The sequence below is a fragment of the Rhinopithecus roxellana genome, chromosome 1, assembly GCF_007565055.1.
Source record: "Rhinopithecus roxellana isolate Shanxi Qingling chromosome 1, ASM756505v1, whole genome shotgun sequence".
Taxonomy (NCBI): Eukaryota; Metazoa; Chordata; class Mammalia; order Primates; family Cercopithecidae; genus Rhinopithecus; species Rhinopithecus roxellana.
In genome coordinates this window covers 49,438,478-49,456,523 of record NC_044549.1, presented here as the reverse complement: position 1 = coordinate 49,456,523, position 18,046 = coordinate 49,438,478, and the positions used below count along the sequence as shown (strand labels likewise).

General features: G+C 47.1%; 1 pseudogene; it reads right to left on the bottom strand.

Annotated features, from left to right (window-relative positions):
• Positions 1-14,165: 14,165 nt before the first annotated feature.
• Positions 14,166-14,473, bottom strand: LOC115900795 (annotated as a pseudogene).
• Between the last annotated feature and the right edge of the window lie 3,573 nt (positions 14,474-18,046).

Below are 18,046 nucleotides of genomic sequence, written 5' to 3'. Positions count from 1 at the left end.
AGTTCACAGAAAAACTGGATGATACGTCTTTAACTTTAGCAAATACGTTTACACAGAGAATTTTCTTTACAATTAACGTTTTAAAACTTGCTTAAACTTTCAAAACAATAATTTTTTTAACCTTTTTATGTAGGTAAAAATCCACATTCTTATTTTTATTTTTTTATTTTTTATTTATTTATTTTTTTTGAGACGGAGTCTCGCTCTGTCGCCCAGGCTGGAGTGCAGTGGCTGGATCTCAGCTCACTGCAAGCTCCGCCTCCGGGGTTTACGCCATTCTCCTGCCTCAGCCTCCCGAGTAGCTGGGACTACAGGCGCCCGCCACCTCGTCCGGCTAGCTTTTTGTATTTTTTAGTAGAGACGGGGTTTCACCATATTAGCCAGGATGGTCTTGATCTCCTGACCTCGTGATCCGCCTGTCTCGGCCTCCCAAAGTGCTGGGATTACAGGCTTGAGCCACCGCGCCCGGCCAAAATCCACATTCTTATGCCTCCTTATAATCTTTTTACCAAAGGTATATTTCACTTTTCTTATACGCCTTGCACATAAACTGTTCCTTCAATAGTACTCAGGAGGCCTTATTACTTTTAAATTATACAACAGTTTTTGCATAAAATTTTTTTATAACTTTTTTTTCTTTCACAGACAAGTTTTTGACGTGTCTCAACTTTCTGACTTACTACAAACATGTTTTTATTTAAACAACCAGTTAATTTATTTCAGGGCAAGAATTTACCATATAACATTCTTTTTTTTTTTTTTTTTTTTTTTTTTTTTTTTTTTTTTTTTTTGAGGCGGAGTCTCGCTCTGTCGCCCGGACTGGAGTGCAGTGGCCAGATCTCAGCTCACTGCAAGCTCCGCCTCCCGGGTTTACGCCATTCTCCTGTCTCAGCCTCCCGGTTAGCTGGGACTACAGGCGCCGCCACGTCGCCCGGCTAGTTTTTTGTAGTTTTTAGTAGAGACGGGGTTTCACCGTGTTAGCCAGGATGGTCTCGATCTCCTGACCTCGTGATCCGCCCGTCTCGGCCTCCCAAAGTGCTGGGATTACAGGCTTGAGCCACCGCGCCCGGCATAACATTCTTTTTATATAAATTCTGCCTCCCCCATTTTTTCCCTTTCTTGAATTTTTTTTTTTTTGAAACGGAGTCTCACTCTGTCACCCAGGCTGGAGTGCAGTGGTGTGATCTCGGCTCACTGCAAGCTCCGCCTCCCGGGTTCATGCCATTCTGTCTCAGCCTCCCGAGTAGCTGGCACTACAGGTGCTCACCACCACGCCCAGCTAATTTTTGTATTTTTAGTAGAGACGGGGTTTCACCGTGTTAGCCAGGATGGTCTCGATCTCCTGACCTTGTGATCCGCCCGTCTCGGCCTCCCAAAGTGCTGGGATTACAGGCTTGAGCCACTGCACCCGGCCCACAGTGTTCTTTTATACAATGCTGGGAATCTATGGCTAACATCGGTTTCTAAGTCATGAGTTGATTTTTAACTACTAGGTTTAGGCCAGGTTTTGGGCCTGGCGCTGGGCTGCCTGTCTTTGGTTTCACTTCCTTGTTTTTTCTTAAAATAAGTACTGAGTAAGGCCGGACGCAGTGGCTCAAGCCTGTAATCCCAGCACTTTGGGAGGCCGAGACGGGCGGATCGCGATGTCAGGAGATCGAGACCAGCCTGGCTAACACGGTGAAACCCCGTCTCTACTAAAAAAATACAAAAAACTAGCCGGGCGATGTAGCGGGCACCTGTAGTCCCAGCTACTCGGGAGGCTGAGGCAGGAGAATGGCGTAAACCCAGGAGGCGGAGCTTGCAGTGAGCTGAGATCCGGCCACTGCACTCCAGCCTGGGCCACAGAGTGAGACTCCGTCTCAAAAAAAAAAAAAAAAGTACTGAGTATAAAACAATATGAGAGGGTCTCTCTTTTCCCTCATTAGTAGAGACGGGGTTTCACCATGTTGGCCAGGCTGGTCTCAAACTGACCTCAGGTGATCCACCTGCCTCGGTCTCCCAAAGTGCTGGGATTATAGGCATGAGCACCACACCCGGCTGACTTACTGGATTATTTAAGTGAAGCCTGTCTTTCCTCTCACAGTGTAAATCCCCTTCCCTCCCCTCCCCTCCCCTCCCCTCCCCTCCCCTCCCCTCCCCTTCCCTTCCCTTCTTCTTCCCTTCCCTTCCCTTCTTCTTCCCTTCCCTTCCCTTCTTCTTTCCTTCCCTTCCCTTCTGCTTTCCTTCCTTCCTTCCTTGCTTTCCATTTTTTCTTTCTTTCTTTTCTTCTCTTTTTTTTTTTGACAGAGTCTTGCTCTGTCACCCAGGCTGTAGTGTAATGGTGTGATCTCGGTTCACTGCAATCTCTGTCTCCCGGGTTCAAGCAATTCTCATGCCTCAGCCTCCTGAGTAGCTGGAATTACAGGTGACCGCCACCATGTCCACTGATTTTTGTATTTTTGGTAGAGACAGGGTTTTGCCATGTTGGCCAGGCTGGTCTCAAACTCCTGACCTCAAGTTGTAGCAGGATGGGCCACAGACAAAACCTCACAGACACCAAGTTGTAGAAGGAAGGGCTTTATTCAGCTGGGAGCATCGGCAAGCTACTGTCTCAAAATCCGAGCTCCCTGAGTGCACAATTTCTGTCCTTTTTAAGGGCTCACAACACTAAAGATTTCACATGAAAGGGTCATGATTGATTTGAACAAGCAAGGGGTACGTGACAGGGGCTGCATGCACCGGTGGTCAGAGAGAAACAGAACAAGGTCAGGAGTTTCACAGTGTTCTTCTATACAATGTTAGGAACATTGGTTTCTAAGTCATGAGTTGATTTTTGACTACTGGGTTTAGGCCGGGCAGATCCGGGCCCGGTTCCGGGCCTGGCACTGGGCTGCCTGTCTTTGGTTTTACTTCATTGTTCTTCTTCTTATTATTATTATTTTCTAAGAGCAGGTACTGAGGATAAAACAATATAAAACAATGTGAGAGGGTCTTTCTTTTTCCTCATTTCTCCTCTTTGAGACTTTCACTCATTTTATTAGTGGGAGCTCTCACTCTCATTTTCATTATTTATGTTTTCTTATGCAATAGATTGATAGTGATTTATATAGTGTGCTTGTGCTGAAGCATTTTGGTGAAGTAAAGTAGCGACAAATCTTTTTATCATTTGGAGAAGTACAGGTATTAGACAAGGGAGCAGTAAGCAAGTTCTTATTATTACTCCTATTATAAGAGTTTTAAATCATCTTATTGCAGGGAACTAATTTCTAAACATGGCTCCTGGATTAAGTCCGTGCCACACTTGCATGGGTACATGTGCCAGTTGTGTTATATCTTTATATCTTCAACTACTTACCCTTGATCATCTATGTGTAGACAACAATTAGTAAGTTTGAATTTTCTACAAACTCTTCCTTCAGCTGCTAGCAAGTAGTCAAGAGCTTGTCTATTTTGATAGATAGCATTTCTCATCAGAGTTTCTCGCTGGGCCAGAACAGTCAGGGCTTGACCGGTTTTATTTGTAGTAATTTCTAAAGCAGCTTGCAACCGTATGATTCGTTGAGCATGTAGATGGGGGTCCGATATCCTCATGAGCCATCTTGTGCCTAAGTGGCGGGTCTACAGTATTGTATGATTCTTTTTGGGGGCCATTCATCATCTTTCTAATCACCTATGGCTATGCTTCGTTTTTCGCAGGAAGCATAAAATGAAAAGCCTAGAAGTTCACTTGTTTTTATGGGCAGTAAGAAGAAAGATGACTTAACGGTGCCAATTACACAGCTACCTGTCCACTGAGCAGGCAGCTTAGCATAAGCTCTGTGTCCACATATCCAGTATAACCTGGTGGGGGCCGTCCAGTCCCGGTGGAATTCTGGGTGGGCTTAAACAGTCTGCAACTTTGGAAATTTACTGAATGGATTTCTTTCTGTGTAACTGGAACTCTACCATGTAACTGTTTTTGCAGTACCATTATATAGCTTTTGCCTAAGACAACTAAGCCACCTTACAGGATCAGTGAATCCTTTTCCTTCTCTAACTATACAATACTGTCTAATAATTGAGGTTTTTAGAAGGTAAAAATTGTCAGGGTGGTTCTTTTGGGCCGGGAACTCGTCAGGAACTGGGTCTGTAGGAACTAATTCTCAGGCTTCCTATGGCCAGTTATCTCCTGTTATGGTTCCTCCACAAACATAACACGAAGTGACTTTTAGAGACTGGGCTACATGATCGGCTAATTGCAAAAACAAATTTTTAGTTTTTCCTGGAATCTCAGGTACTGGCACATTGAGTTCATCATAGAAAGTCTGAAATACTGGTCTGGGGAGCGTCTTTGAGCATCTCTTTCTATTAGGAGGCTTACGCTAGGATCTAGTCCTTTTCTATCAATGCCTAATGTTACATATTTTCCTTTATTCTATTTTGGGTCTGTGGGGTTTGTGATTACTAATTCTAAAGGGTTGAAGCTCCTACTCATGCAAGAGGGGCTGGCTTCTCTTTTTTGGAGCCAAACAGGATCTTTTTCATCTTCTTTCCAGGTAGCCTAAATGACACAAGACCAGTATTGACACATGTCACATGAATAGGATTCTTGACAGATATACTTATTTTCTGCTGTGTAACTTTTTTCTTAATCTAGAGAACTGCATCCTATCCTATGCCACTTACTATTAATAGCGGCACAGACATCAATTTTAAGGTTACATTTTTGGGGACCCCTCTTTCTTCTGTTTTAGCTATTACTTTACTTGTGTCTTTTAGGAAAGGACCAGTCTTTAGTCTTATTTCAAAGACTATGATCTTTGATGGAAGGTTCAGAGGAGTCATAGCACACATCGGGCTGGTCACTTCCTGGATCACATACCTTGTACTGGGTGTTATTATACAGACAGGTTCCTTTTGGAGTTCTTAGGCATTCATAATAGCTATAAAATAAAAAGATTGTCTTAACTTGTCCTACCTCAGTGACCTGATGTACACACTGAAGGCAGTCCTCTGTGTAGAAAGAAGCAGTGGAAGCTTTTACCACACAAGTCCATGTTATAAGGAAAATAAGTCCTACGATGATTTTCCTCATGCTTCGGCCGTGCATAGACCAGTCAGCTTCCGGGTGTGACTGGACCAGGGCTTGTCGTTTTCCTCAGGGTCACTTTGCAGGGATTGTCCAGGCTTGGTTTGGCCTCCTAGGTCTCAGCAGCTGCAGGTTTCACATGGCTATGGTGAATCCAGGCTGGGATTCCTCCCACCTTTACCGCTGTGGGAGTGGTCAGGATAACGGTCTGGGGTCCCCTCCACTGTGGCCACAATGGAGCCACGTTCCAGTCCTTGATCCACACATGGTCACCTGGATCAAAAGGGTGAACTGGGGAGAATAAGCTGACTGGGCACGTCTTATTTACGACTGGGCACGTCTTATTTACTTAAGTTGAGATAGTCTGGGCAATTTTGTCTAAGGCCTGTAGCTGCCACTGTACTTCAATCTCACCTAACTCTTGGGGAATACCTGGAAGTCCTCGCAGTATAGGAGGAGGCCTATGATACAGAATTTCATAGGGGGAGTATCCTGTTTTCTTAGAGGGGGTACACTTAATTTTAAACAATACTATAGGAAAGGCTTGTATCTATTTTAATCTTGTCTCCTGACATAATTTCTTTAGACTATTTTTGATAGTTCGATTCATTTGCTCCACCTTTCCGAAATTCTGAGGTCGATAAGCGGCATGTAACTTCCATGTGATTCTTAATACTTTTGCTGTCTTTTGTGCCAAGTCAGCCACAAATGCCGGCCTATTATCTGAGCTAACTCGTAGGGGCAGTCTAAACCTAGGGATGAGATCTTGAAGAAGCACAGGGGTTACTTCACGAGTTTTTCAGTTCGTGTTGGATAAGCCTCCACTCACCTACAGTAAGTACACACTAGAACCAGTAAATACTTGTTACCTCTGCATTTAGGCATCTCTGTGAAGTCCACCTGAAGATCTTCAAAGGAGCCGCTCCATAGGCTTGTATGCCAGGAGGCACAGAGGGGCCTTGCTTTGCATTGTGCTGTTGACAGGTAACACATCTTGCTGCGCTATTGTTTTAGCAAGTAGCTAACAGCTTTTCGAGTGATTCTTGGCCTAAATGGGTAGTTTCATGTACAGCCAGCATGACTATGGCTCCTAGCAGCTGTGGCACAACTATTCTTCCATCTGATAACTTTATCTATCTTTCCTTTATTATTTGTCCTTCCTCTGTTTGAAGAAAATCTTTTTCCTCTTTAGAATAAGTTGGCACCAGATCAAGCGTTTGAGGGAGTAGTGGGGCTGTGACTGATGCCCGGTAAGGAGGGGATGCTGCTTTTCGTGCCTCTGTGTCTGCTCGGGAGTTTCCTTGGCTCACCGAGGTGGAAATTCGCTGGTGTCCCCAGCAATGCATGACTGCCACCCTTTGTGGTTTCTACACTTCTTCTAATAATTGTAGAATTTCTTGTTGATATTTTATGTCTTTTCCTTCAGAATTTAACAGGCCTTTTTCTTTATACAATGTTTTATATACTTGAAGGGTTAGAAAGGCATATCGAGAATCAGTATAGATGTTTATAGTCTTACCTTCACTGAGTTCCAGAGCCCGAGTTAGAGCAATGAGTTCTGCTTTTTGGGCCGAAGTGCCCTGGGGCAATGGCCTAGGTTCAACAACATCATCTAAAGTTACTACCGCATATCCTGCGCACCTTTCTCCTTGCGAGTTGATGAAGCTGCTCCTGTCCACGTATAACTCCTAATCTACCGATGCCCATGGCTGGTTTCGAAGATCTGGTCGGCTAGAATAGACAGAGTCTAACACCTCTACACAGTTATGTTCAACAGGGCTGTCAGATACTGGGAGCAAGGTGGCAGGATTTAAAGTGTTACAGACTTCAATGGTTATGCGGGGGTTTTCACATAACAAGCCTTGGTACTTAGTTAATCTGGCATTTGTTAGCCAATGGTGTCCTTTGGTATTCTTCAGAGTTACCACTGCATGGGAGGCTTTTATATTTAAGCTCTGTCCAAGGCTTAGCTTATCTGCTTCTTATGCTGACAGGGCTGTTGCCGCCAAGGATCTCAGACATGGAGGCCAGCCTTTAGAAACTCTATCTAGTTGTTTTGAGAGGTAGGCCACTGGTCTTGGCCAGGGCCTTACAGTTTGAGTTAAAACTCCTACTGCCGTTTTTTCCTTTTCTGACACATAGAGTGTGAAAGGCTTTGTCAAATCTGGTCATCTTAAAGCTGGGGCCAACATAAGTTTTTCTTTTAACTTATAAAAGCCTTGCTGTTGTAGAGGCCCCTATTCAAAGGGCTCTTTGTCACCCCCTTTTGTAACCCTATGAAATGGTTTGGCTAGCACCACAAAGTTTGGAATCCATAATCTGCAAAACTTTACATCTCCTAAAAATTCTCTTACTTGCCTCCTGGTTTTAGGTTCTGGTAGGCTGCAGATGACTGATTTGTTTTTTCTAAAGACCACCAGAGTGGGCACAAAAGAACCAGCGAGTAGGCAAGGCTAGGAGCAAAACTGCAAATTTATTTTTGGTCACCTAGCTTCAGGGAAGGAGGTGGGTAGGGAGAGGTCTGTCCGCCTCCCGCAAAGGAGGCCAAGAGAGTCGCCCGGTGAGCTCTCGGACGGAGTTCCTAATACAGTCCCGACTGGGGGCTGGGAAGTCCACGCGGGGCGTCTGCTGGGAGCGGCTTTTCTAGGAGTGGGAGGGCAATAGGCGGGACACGGGCGTGTCGGGGAGCATTCCATAGGTGCAACCAGGTAAATCTTGGTCTCTTTGGATTGACGTCACCTGGTGCATGCCCGGTTGGTCTGCACCTTCCCGGGCGCCGGCTGCATTTTCGCACGCGTGGGAAAAGTTGGTGATGAAGAACCCGGAAGTGCACCATCCTTCCTCCATTCGTCCAAACAATGACCTGCTTTCTTTCTGACCTTAGGCCGTGCTCCCCTTTTCGAATAGTGAATCCTAGGTAATGTACCTGCTGTCTGCATATCTGAGCTTTCTTCTTGGACAGTTTATACCCACAGTCCTCCAGGTGCCGAAGCAGGGCATCCATCCTTTCTGCACACCTGACGGCTGTGGAGTGTCCTAGCAGAAGGTCGTCTACGTACTGGAGCAGGATGCAGCCTAGATCTTTAGCAGGAAACTTCTGGAGGTCTCCAGCCAACCCCTCCTTGAAGACGATGGGGGAATTTTTGAACCCCTGGGGAAGCCGAGTCCAAGTGTACTGAGTGGTGACACCTGACCTCAGATCTTCTCACTGAAAGGCAAACAGCTTTTGGCTCTCAGGAGCTAGCCTGATGCTAAAGAAGGCATCTTTCAAGTCCAGACAAGTAAACCAGCCGTCCTCAGCTGGCAACAATCCTAACAATGTGTAAGGGTTAGGAACTGTTGGGTGCAGAGTCACTGTAGCTTGGTTTACCAACCGTAAGTCTTGTACAAGTCGATAGTCTTTGGTCCCTGGTTTAGGGACAGGTAAAAGGAGGGTGTTCCATGGAGACTGGCAAGGAGCTATAATTCCAAAGGCTTTTAAGCTTTTAAGATGAGTCTGTATTCTTTTAAGGGCTTCCCTGGGAACTGGATACTGCTTTTGTCTGATTGGCTGGGCCCCAGGCTTAACTTCTCTGAGTATGGGGACTTGATTGATTACCAGTCCCGGAGGATTGTCCTCCTCCTATACTGGGGCCATTGCTTAACTAGAGCCGGTGTTATTTCCTGACCTGGCTCAGTTAGGAAAAGTCTCCACTCTTCTTCTTGGGGGACTGTAAGGGCCATGATGACTCCTGTTTCAGGTAACTCCAGCTATAAAGAGCCTTGTTTTGTAAAGGAAATAGTGGCTGTCAGCTTGCTAAGCAAGTCTCTTCCTACCAAAGGCAAAGGGCAGTCAGGCATATACAGAAATTGATGAGTCACTTTATGTCCTCCTACCGAGCAGGTCTGCGGTAGGTAGAAAGCCTGCTTGGCGGAGACTCCTGTTGCTCTAATTATATCAATGGTCTTTTTAGCGCTGGAGTGGTTACTACCGAGTGTTCAGCTCTGGTATCCATCAAAAACTTGATGTCCTTGCCCCCTATTGTTATCCTGACCATGGGCTCCTTGGGGGCATTTGAGCCCGGTCCTCTTCAGTCTAGCAGCCTTTCAGCTAGATTGAACAAAGTTCCTTGAGGTCTTTTGTTCTGCATCACTCTGTTTTTCTCTTAGTTGGGGACATTTGTCTTTCTAATGTCCTATTTCTTTACAATAGGCACATTGGTCACGTTGCAGACGTGAGTGATTGGACTGGGCATTCTTTCTGGAACCCCCTTTTCCCTTCCCTTTCTGGGGGATTCTTTTAATTGCTGCAGCCAGCAAATCAGCGTTTCACTTGGCCTGGCTTTTGCCCTCCTTACGGCTTTCTCGGCAGCTTGTTGCATCTTTATTTACAAATACTTGATTAGCTATTTCCAGTAACTGCGAGGTATTCATTCCTGCAAACCTAGCCTGTTTTTGCAATTTTCTCCTGATATCTTCTGTGCTCTGACTAACTAAAGCCATATTAATCATACTCTGATGTTCAGGACTATCCAGATCAAAAGGAGTGTACATACGATAAGCTTCACACAGTCTTTCATAGAACTGGGCTGGGCTTTCTTCTTTTCCTTGGATGACTTCAGAAATGTTATTTGCATTGGTAACCTTTTGAGCCTCTTTTTTAAACTTTTCTTTCTTTCTTTTTTTTTTTTTTTTTGAGATGGAGTCTCGCTCTGTTGCCCGGGCTGGAGTGCAGTGGCCGGATCTCAGCTCACTGCAAGCTCCACCTCCCGGGCTTATGCCATTCTCCTGCCTCAGCCTCCCGAGTAGCTGGGACTACAGGCGCCCGCCACCTCGCCCAGCTAGTTTTTTGTATTTTTTTTTTTTCAGTAGAGATGGGGTTTCACCATGTTAGCCAGGATGGTCTCGATCTCCTGACCTCGTGATCCACCCGTCTCGGCCTCCCAAAGTGCTGGGATTACAGGCTTGAGCCACCGCGCCCGGCCTAAACTTTTCAATTAATGCCTCTCAGTACCATCTTAGCCTCTCCATATCTGGTCCTTCATTTGGGTCCTATTGAGGGTCCGTTCCTGGCAGCTGAATTTTTATATATTCCCAGGGATTTTGATAATCGGCTGGGATGTGCTCCTCTAGCCTTTAGCTGCCGCCTGCAGCACCCTTCGCCTTTCATCTGTGTTAGAGAGGTACATGAGTAGCTGGTGGCAATCAGCCTAAGTGGCATTATGAGTCTGGATAATTGTTTGGAGCAAGTCAATTAGAGCTTGAGTCTATTCAGTGCAAGATGGAGTGTTATTTTTCCAATTGAGGAGGTCAGCCGAGGTGAAAGGGTGATACACAAAGGCACGCCTTTCCACCATGTGTCCGTCCTTATCTACCCTAGTATATCACTGCTCTCTTAGGGGCATTTGGATTCCAGTCTTGGGCCGTAAGCGGGCTGCCAAGGGAGGAGTTTGTCCTGCAGCTTCACTTTCTTTCTTGTCTACTCTGGGTGGTCTAGGGGCTTCAGGCTCAGGAGAAGGGGGCCTCCCTGCTTGATAAGGGGCGGGAGGTACTCTTGGTGCCATCTCCTGCCATGAGTCCTTGGGCTCTGGGTCAGACAGAACTTTAGGTGCCAGCTTCCCTTGTCCGGTGGAGCGAGAACTTTCCTTAACTAACTGTCATTTTGCTACTAGTACTTCTGCTGCCTGTCCCCTTCACCGCTGCGGGGGATCTAAAACTAGCTGTAACTAGGAATCTGTATATGGAAATTGATCTGAGTGTCTGGGCTTGCCTGTTACTTTGTGCCATACCTTTGAAACTACAGACCTGTCTAAGCTTCCTTCTGATGGCCAACCTACATCTAATGCTGGCCAGTCTATTTCACACAAAGTTCTAAGTTTTCCTGGAGTCATAGTGACTCCATAGTCTCTATTAAGTCTTTTCTTGAAAGTTTTTAGCATAGTTCCTAATGGGGTGGGCTTACTTTGCGCCTGACCTATGTTTTCCTAAGACAAAATACCACACTCTCACCACACACACTCATTACAAAAACAAAGAACGGGTAAAGAGGGCACACACACACTTTTATCGTTTATACTAAACTAAAATCAGAATACCACGAAATCCAAAATCCAAGTACCAAGAAATTTAAGCCAAGTCAAAACCAAAACCAAAGTATCCAGCAATTCAAGTCAAGTCAAAACCGGAACAAAAGTGCCAATACAGGCACACCATGGGTGATCAGGCCACATTTCTACTCAGATGGAGTCGGCAAGTTCTGAAGACTAGTCTTACCAAGTCAAGTCAAAACCAGAACAGAAGTGCCGATACAGGCACACCGTGGGTGATCGGGACATGCTTCCACTCAAATGGAGTGGGGCAAGTTCCAAAGACTAGTCTTACTAAGTCAAGTCAAAACCAGAACAAAAATGCCAATACAGGCACACCGTGGGTGAGCAGGCCACGCTTCCACTTAGATGGAGTAGGGCAAGTTCTAAAGACTAGTCTTACCAAGTTTCAGATTTCCAGACTTCAAGTGCCAGTTCCTTCCCCATGTTCAGCCACTGGGTTAATCCTCCGCGGGGGCCTGCTACGCACTGCTCTGGTGAGGCGTTCCACCGGGGCAGTTGCCTACCCGGGAGCGCTCTTTGGATTGCATCACTCAGGCTGGCTGGAGTCCCCCGCAGGGGTGCTCCACAGGGCAGGCTTAAGCCGCCTAAGCGGCTGCGTTGGCCGTCCGTCAATTACCTCGCTTCCCGGTCTGGGAACCAAGAAATGTAGCAGGACGGGCGGCAGACAAAACCTCTCAGACACCAAGTTGTAGAAGGAAGGGCTTTATTCAGCTGGGAGCTTTGTCAAGCTACCGTCTCAAAATCCAAGCTTCCTGAGTGCACAATTTCTGTCCCTTTTAAGGGCTCACAACACCAAAGATTTCACATGAAAGGGTCGTGATTGATTTGAACAAGCAAGGGGTACATGACAGGGGCTGCATGCACCGGTGGTCAGAGAGAAACAGAACAGGGCTGGGAGTTTCACAGTGTTCTTCTATACAATGTTAGGAACATCGGTTTCTAAGTCATGAGTTGATTTTTAACTGCTGGGTTTAGGCCGGGCAGATCCGGGCCTGGTTCTGGCCCTGGCACTGGGCTGCCTGTCTTTGGTTTTACTTCATCGTTCTTCTTCTTATTTTTTTTTTCTCTAAGAACAGGTACTGAGGATAAAACAATATAAAACAATGTGAGAGGGTCTTTCTCTTTCCTCAAAGTGATGCACCTGCCTTGGCCTCTCAAAGTGCTGGTAAGAGAGGAGACCACCCCTCATATTGTCTTATGCCCAATTTCTGCCTCCAAAGAAAGAAGAAGTAAAAACTAAAAGGCAGAAATGAAATCCACAGGCAGACAGCCAGGTTCCACACCCTGGGCCTGGTAGTTAAAGATTGAACCCTGACCTAATCAGTTATTTGCATATGAAAAGCACTGTGAAGATCCCTGTCCTATTGTTCTAATTACCGTTGTGTGCAACCCCCAGTGAGGTACTGCTGCTTGCTCAATTGATCACGACCCTCTCACGTGGACCCCCTTAGAGTTGTGAGCCCTTAAAAGGGACAGGAATTTCTCACTCGGGAGCTCGGCTCTTGAGACAGGAGTCTTGCTGATGTTCCCGGCCGAATAAACCCCTTCCTTCTTTAACTCGGTGTCTGAGGGGTTTTGTCTGCGGCTCTTCCTGCTACACTGGGGTTACAGGCGTGAGCCACCGTGCTTGGCCAATCCTCCCTTTTTCTTTCTTTTTTTTTTTTTTTTTTTTTGAGACAGAGTCTCGCTCTGTCGCCCAGGCTGGAGTGTAGTGATCAGATTTTGGCTCACTGCAAGCTCCGCCTCCCGGATTTACGCCATTCTCCTGCCTCAGCCTCCCGAGTAGCTGGGACTACAGGCGCCCGCCACCTCGCCCGGCTAGTTTTTTTGTGTTTTTTAGTAGAGACGGGGTTTCACCATGTTAGCCAGGATGGTCTCCATCTCCTGACCTCGTGATCCGCCTGTTTCGGCCTCCCAAAGTGCTGGAATTACAAGCTTGAGCCACCGCGCCCGGCCTAATCCTCCCTTTTTCTTTTTTTTTTTTTTTTTTTTGTTTTGTTTTTTCACATTGTAAAATATAGTTTACTTCAAAATATGACCCTGAAGATTCCATCAGGCAGTGTTTAAGGAATGACTATAAAGTTTTAGCCCTTAACAGAGTATACTCAACTGAGTACTGCCTCTCAAAGCAGTTCCTGTCAATGTTTGTCCATTGATTCCATAGCAGCTCCCATTGCCCACCCTGCTTGAGAAGCCTCTTTGAGAGTTGCCTAGAGTCTATAGCACTCATCTGAAGGCCCTCCATGAGAACAACTCTTCTCTGTCTCTTCCACATAGATACTTTTGCATCAGCCCAAAGCTATTTGGACACAAGTGTGGTGAACACGGTAAGAAAAAAACAAACCAAGCAACAAAAACAAAAAGCAGGCAGTGCTGCATTAGACTGAAAGTAAAAGATGGAAACTCGAAGCACCTATGAACTGCCACGGCAGTGTTGGTTGCTTTCACCCACATGGTCTCCTTTGGTGTTCTGGTGCCTGTGAGGCAGTATCCCTATTGACAATGACCCTAGCTTAGAGGGCTGAGAATAGCTGAAAGTGATGCTGTTTATAAATGGTAGAGTCAGGACCCACACATGGGTGTGGTCTGACTGCAAAGTACATGTGGAATTCAGAGATGGGATTACCATCCTCACTATAAAGGGCAATATGATCTGTGGCAGGAGGGTTGTATAGGATACTTACACAGATCACACTGGTCCCCTTCTCCTCTTTCTTTTCTCTATGCAAGTATATAATCTATTTGTCTATATGTCTGTCTACCTTGGTAGATTGGGCTCCTTGAAGAAGGGATTACATTTTCTTCATCTCTATATCCCCAGTAGCTTGCCAATGCCCAGTATGCACAGGGGCTCAGTCGCTGTTTGTCTTATTTTCTTGTTCACTCTACTCTGACTGAGGACATGTCACTTTCTCCTCTTGACCTTCACATTCAGATGTGTTAATAGAAGTGGATAAAGACCACTCTAGCTTTAAAACACCCTCCAATATAGAGAGAACTCTGAAACCAGAAGCAGAAGCTAAGGAATGGTGAATAGAGCATTTTCCTTCACACAATGGGCATTAGGGTGGTATCCTGTCCCTTGAACGCCTCTGCAGAATTTGACCCTACTTTTTCAAACTGGACTCAAGAATGATCTTAGTGTTGGTGGTTTTGTGGTTTTCCTTGAGACTTTGTTATTGACAGAACAGCTTCTGGAAATCTTTTTCACCGGGAGTATGGGGGCTTCTTTGACCAAATCGTGCGCGTGCAGGCTCCATGTGCTGGGTAGCAGCTGTCCGGCCACAGCCTGTGGGTTGCATCCTGCTCCTTTACAGAGGTTTCCTCAAAGCTCCATCTTATCCCCGATTCCCTCAGGAGCAGGCGAGCTCTTCCCCAGGACCTGCTTCGCGGCTTCCCTTCGCTCGAGTACCACTGGGCGGAGGCGGCGGCGGCGGCCTCTCTGGTCCTGCGGGGAACAGGGCGCAGGGAGGGGAGCGGCGGCCGAGGGGCCTGAGGTGGGCGAGCGGCCTGTGGCCTCCAGGCGCGGCCTGCTCCGGCTCAGGCGCCCCTGGATCCCGCCCCGCCCGAGTCCGGGCCTCCACCTCCGCGGCAGCCGCCTCCGGGAGCCCCGAACCACATCCCACCGGCGCCGCCTCTAATCCTCCCTTTTTCTTAAGGAGGTGCAGCTATGGGTAAGTCCATAGCTGTCTTGAGATGACAGTTGCCTTGAGAGAGGTATTGTCCTGTCTTTCCCTGACAACACCCTGCAGTTTAATTTAATTAAGTTAAATTAAGCAGCTGACTGCTCAAGAGTTTTCAACAAGGCCAGGCACAGTGACTCACGCCTGTAATCCCAGCACTTTGGGAGGCCAAGGCGAGCAGATCATGAGGTCAAGAGATGGAGACCAGCCTGGCCCAACATGGTAAAACCCTCTCTCTACTTAAAATACAAAAATTAGCCGGGCCGGGCGCGCTGGCTCAAGCCTGTAATCCCAGCACTTTGGGAGGCCGAGACGGGCGGATCATGAGGTCAGGAGATCGAGACCATCCTGGCTCACACGGTGAAACCCCGTCTCTACTAAAAAATACAAAAAACTAGCCGGGCGAGGTGGCGGGCGCCTGTAGTCCCAGCTACTCGGGAGGCTGAGGCAGGAGAATGGTGTAAACCCGGGAGGCGGAGCTTGCAGTGAGCTGAGATCCGGCCACTGCACTCCAGCCTGGGCGACAGAGTGAGACTCCGTCTCAAAAAAAAAAAAAAAAAAAAAAAAAATTAGCCGGGTGTGGTTGCGGGCACCTGTAGTCCCAGCTACTCGGGAGGCTGAGGCAGGAGAATCACTTGAACCCGGGAGGCGGAGGTTGTGGTGAGCCGATATGAAGCCACTGCATTCCAGCCTGGTGACGGAGCAAGACTCTGTCTCAAAAAAAAAAAAAAAAAAGAAGAGTTTTCAACAATGCCGGGGGCGGGGTGGGGGGGTGCATAAATTGCTCTTCAAAGTAATCCAATCAAATGTGCTCCTTTGAAGGAACAGTTTCTGATCTCAGTGTTTTGCATTTGTGCTAACCCTAGGAGGCCTCTTCTCACCTGTCTTAGTCACCATTCCCTCTTATAAACTAGCGGTCTTCCAGTTCTGCCTTTCACTTTAATTTTCATTGTTTAATTGGTCTCCATTGAGAGCACCCATGATCTTGCAAATGGGAGGAGATTAGAAGCTACCTGTTTTACTGCCTGCTTCTCTCCCCAGGCAAAATCTCGGAAAACAGGGTAAAGACAATGGCAAGTTCTTGCTGAGTGGACTCTAAGACCTAATCTCTCAGTGGGTGGGGAGGTATGGGAGGAGCCAAATTTCTCTCCACTGGCCTCTCTTGAAATGCAAAGTGCTGGGACAAGGGTGACCAGGGCTCCAGTCTCCTCAGTGCACCATGCCTAAGGTAGCACCTTCATCCTGCAAGTTGGGACTGAATAGCAGAAGAGAAACTCCTACTCTCAGCTATGCTTGCCTACTATCATAGATTAAACAACAGGTAGCTGGGGGCAGGATGAGAAATGCTGACCTTTCCCTCATCCCAAAGATAAAGCCTTCTTTTTTATTTTTATTTTTTAATTTTGAGAGAGAGTCTCACTCTGTCACCCAGGCTGGAGTGCAGTGGCACGATCTCGGCTCACTGCAACCTCCGCCTTCCGGGTTCAAGCGATTCTTCTGCCTCAGCCTCCTGAGTAGCTGGGACTACAGGTGCGCACAACCATGCCCGGCTAATTTTTGTATTTTTAGAGACGGGGTTTCACCATATTGGCCAGGCTGGTCTCAAACTCCTGACCTCGTGATCTGCCCGCCTTGGCCTCCCAAAGTGCTGGGATTACAGGCGTGAGCCACCCTGGCCAGATAAAGCCTTCTGACTAGGAGCTGCAGGGAGAGGGAGCCCTGTCTAGCAGCAGCAATCTGAGGCAGATTCTCTGCCTTGTTGATCTGATAGGGAGGAGAGTGGTGGCAGTTTTTGTTCACATACCTGAGATGCTTGCTTTTCCTACAGAATATTCATAGATTTTGTTGAATAAGTGTTTCTGCATTTTCCTGATGCCCTTATGACCATTTCTAGAGTTTTTGTTTGTTTGTTTTTGAGACAGGCTCTGCAGCCTTGACCTCCCAGGCTCAGGCAATCCTCTTGCCTCAGCCTCTTGAGTAGCTGGGACCACAGGTGCATGCTATCATGCCCAGTTATTTTTTAAATTATCTGTAGTGACAGGGTCTCCCTATATTGTCCTGGCTGGTCTCAAACTCCTCGGCTCAAGCAATTCTTCCATCTAAGCCTCCCAAAGTGGTGGGATTACAGGTATGAGCCACTGTGACCAGCCCATTTCTAGAGGTTTCAAATAGTTGGGTCTTTAGAGTTTTCACAAATCTCACTGGAGAATGGGTCATGGAGCTCCTCATGCTTTCATGCTGGAATTTGGTATTCTACTCGTCTGTTTTTTTTTTTTTTTTTTTTTTGAGATGGAGTCTCACTCTGTTGCCCAGACTAGAGTGTAGTGTACAGTCTCAGCTCACTACAGTCTCTGCCTCCCAGGTTCAAGTGATTCTCCTGCCTCAGTCTCCCGAGTAGCTGGAATTACAGGCATGTACCACCATGCCCAGCTAATTTTTTGTATTTGTAGTAGAAATGGGGTTTCACCATGTTGCCCGGTCTGGTCTTCAATTCCTGACCTCAGGTGATCTACCTGCCTTGGCCTCCCAAAGTGCTGGGATTACAGGCGTGAGCCAACACCTAGCATGTCATAGTCTTTTTCTTAAAGTTCTGAAAACATTCATTTTTACCATTTCTGCCAGTATTCTTAATGGCAGCATTACATCCAGCATTAATGGATGTAAACCAAAAATAAAATTCTAAGCCCCCCAGCCACCTGGATGGATTCCTCCTCTTGACCAAGGGCATTCAAAAATAAACCTGAAACATTATTTCAGACCTGTTTGGACGAACGGAGGCAAGATGGCGCACTTCCGGGTTCTTCATCACCAGCTTTTCCCGTGCACGCGAAAATGCAGCCGGCGCCCGGGAAGGTGCAGACCAACTGGGCATGCGCCAGGTGACGTCAATCCGAAGAGACTAAGATTTACCTGGTCGCACCTGCGGAACGCCCCCTGACACACCCGTGCCCTGCCTATTGCCCTCCCACTCCTAGAAAAGCCGCTCCGGACAGACGCCACGCGCGGACTTCCCAGCCCCACTCCTGTTGGGATGTGGGGACTGTATCAGGAACCCCGCCCGACAGCCCCACCGGGGGACTCTGTCGGCCTCCTTTGCTGGAGGCCGACAGACCTCTCCCTACCCACCTTCTTCCCCTGAAGCTAGGTGACCAAAAATAAATTTGTAGTTTTGCTCCTACCCTTGCCTATTCGCTGGTTCTTTTGTGCCCGCTCTGCTGGTCTTAAAA